Below are 3,265 nucleotides of genomic sequence, written 5' to 3' on the forward strand. Positions count from 1 at the left end.
GAAGTATATGCTGCAAGCAAAGTCTTTTCCATGAATGTGTATCTTGTCTGTGGGCATGGTAACTGTTAGTCCAAAGTCCAATAAACAATGGTCAGTTACTGTCTTGTCCATGTAGAATGTCTGATCTCCCCGAATAGGGCCTAGAGCATTATGCTCCTGGGTATCTTGTTTTGCAGCTTGAACTTTATCTTCCTTCTCAGCTGTGCATACCAATTCAGATTTCTGTCTGGTCACACTTGTGTAGTGGCGGCATACGTCTCTGAACATAACATCTTCTGTAGTTTGTATTATTTCTTTATGACCACTAAGGATGCAATACTGCTCATGGTTTACAGGTTGGACTGCCGGGGGTATGTGCACAGTTTGCCATTTATCATTTTCCTAAATGACATATTTAATGCAATGGTTGTAAAGGCTTTTACAGAGGAGCCAGAAACATAAGTGCTGAATGGGCTGTCTATTGACAGACCCTTCAGTATATTCATATCAATTACATTATCTGGTAACTCAGAGTTCAACACTTGAGCATGGATCGCTGGGCATTTCCCAGTCCACATTATGCAGTGACACTGAGACATCCATAGCTGTTAGGGTCTCCTGCCCTGTGCTGCCACGTCGTCATGGCAACCGGGAGACAAGTGCTAGCGGAGTAACCTGAGCGCGGTATGGCCCGGAGGAGCGGTCGTGGGTGCGCAGATGTGATCTTCATGCCCCCAGACTGATACGCTCTTTCTTCTTGCAGTTCCCTGATAAACCCAGTGGTAGGGGTTCTTTGACCCCTCGTCAGAGGGGGGGTACTGTTAGGGTCTCCTGCCCTGTGCTGCCACGTCGTCATGGCAACCGGGAGACAAGTGCTAGCGGAGTAACCTGAGCGCAGCTGATACTCCGGTTCGGGTCTTTTGCTGTGCAGTGGTTACAGGCTCTGTGCACGGCAGGGGATCCGGTGCTGGTTTTTGTGCTCACAGTCTGTGAGGTCTGAGTGGGGCGTGGACAGCACCTGCTTTATAAGGCCTCTTCTCAGGTTAAGCAGATGCTGCTGAATCTTTGTTGGTTAGTCAGTTCCTGAAAGTTAGCCAGTACTGTGTAGCTTTGTATTTGTTGTTGCTTACTGCAAATAGGCCTGGGGATTTGGTACTACACTCTGCCAATCCAGACCTAGCAGTAAGACTGGAGTCAGTCGTTTAGCTTGCTGAGGTTCTTTTACTACTCTGTGAACTTAGCAAGTTTGCGGCTGTATTCTAAGACTTGCCTGCCTAAATCCTGTCTCACTGTGCAAGGTGTCAGGTGTCAGTTTAGTGGCAGTAAGCTGAACCTGTGCACTGCAAGTGAGAATTAGGATTGTGGAGACTCTCCTTGTGTCTATCATTCCATCTCTGACCAAGGAGTTTACTGCCACACCCGTTGGTAACCCTTTAGGGTTTTGCTGTTGCCCTTAGCAACAGCATTTCGGGTTCTCTACGTATTAAAACACAACATCTTGCTTTTCCCATCTGAGCATTACTAATACTAGGGAGACACCCAGTTCCTTAGCCTCTGGGCGTCTCTGTTCACTCTGTGTGTATTTTGTTACCCTATCACCTTCTGTGTACGTAATGTCATATTCCCCAGTCTGTCTGTGAGTTCATTTGTTTTGCATACCTATCCGTTCAGACACCAGTACATTCCTGCAGGCACTGGAGTGCATAACAGTTCTGACACCAGTACATTCCTGCAGGCACTGGTGTGCATAACATATTCAGCAGCCCAATACTCCTGTTGAAATTTTGTGGGAATATGTTAGCATACCCCTCAAAATACGTTGCAACAGGTGGTTGATCAGGTGCAGGTCCTGACTCGACAATTTAATGATTTGTCCATTCAAATGCACACCTCCCAGGCCGTTGGCGGAGCTCCTGCAGCAGCAGCACCTTCAGGGGTTAAGGAGCCGAAAGTAAATCTCCCGGATCGTTTTTCTGGAGATCGCTCGCAGTTCTTTTGTTTCAAGGAGAGCTGCAAGCTATACTTCCGGCTTAGGCCTCAGTCTTCTGGGTCGGAGATTCAGCAGGTGGGCATAGTGATTTCCTTGCTACAAGGAGACCCACAGGTCTGGGCATATGGGTTGCAGCCTGACTGTCCGTCGCTTAAAAGTGTTGATGCTTTTTTTTAAGGCACTGGGCATGTTGTATGATGACCCTGACAAGACGGCCTCAACCGAGGCTTAGATTTCGATCCTTAAGCAAGGGCGAAGGCCAGTTGAGGTTTACTGTACGGAGTTTCGGAGGTTGGCCCATGATACCCAGTGGAATGACCCAGCCCTAAAACACCAGTACCGAAGAGGTCTTTCTAACCAGATAAAGGACCAACTGGTACAATTTCCCTTGCCTGATAGCTTTGATCAGCTCATGCAGTTATCCATCCGGGTGGATAGACGGCTGAGAGAGCGTAGGCTTGAAAGGGAGACTGAGGTTTCCTTCTTTCCCAAGGGAACCCCAGACTCTGAGGAATTTTCTGAGGAGCCTATGCAGATTGGGGCTACCCGCCTCTCCTCGCGTGAGAAGACGCGGAGGAGACAGCAGGGGTTGTGTTTGTACTGTGGGAATAAAGGTCATGTGGTAGTATCATGCCCAGAAAAGCCGGAAAACTTCAGGGCCTGAGGGTGATGGGAAATATCCTGTCAGGCCAGAAGTCAGAATTTCCCAAGAAGACTTTTATCATTCCGGTGACCTTGAAGATCCTCGGTCAAACTGTCAAGACTGAGGCCTTTGTGGACAGTGGGTCCGACGGAATTTTTATGGACCGCCAATTCGCCCTGAAACACTCTGTTCCCTTAGTACCCTTGGCATTGGAAATTGAGATTTGTGGGTTAAACGGGGAACCATTATCCCAAGGGAAAATTACCTCTTGCACTAGCCAGATTTCTTTGTTTATTGGAGCCACACATTCTGAAAAATTGTCCTTTTATGTGACTGTCTGTACTTTTGCCCCATTGGTGTTGGTGTTACCCTGGTTAAGGGCCCACAATCCTCAATTTGACTGGGTCTCTGGGGAGATTCTTAGTTGGGGTACTGATTGTTTCAGGAGTTGCTTGAGCCTTCCAGTCAGGCTCTCGCAGCTAAGTTTGCCAGGATTGCCAGGGTGTTATGCAGATTTTGCGGACGTGTTCTCCAAAAAAGTTGCAGAGGTACTACCTCCCCATCGCCCCTATGACTGTGCCATTGATTTGTTGCCAAATGCTAAGCTTCCCAAGAGCAGGTTGTACTCCCTGTCACGTCCTGAGACTCAGGCT

The sequence above is a fragment of the Pseudophryne corroboree genome, chromosome 1 (assembly GCF_028390025.1).
Source record: "Pseudophryne corroboree isolate aPseCor3 chromosome 1, aPseCor3.hap2, whole genome shotgun sequence".
Classification (NCBI taxonomy): domain Eukaryota; kingdom Metazoa; phylum Chordata; class Amphibia; order Anura; family Myobatrachidae; genus Pseudophryne; species Pseudophryne corroboree.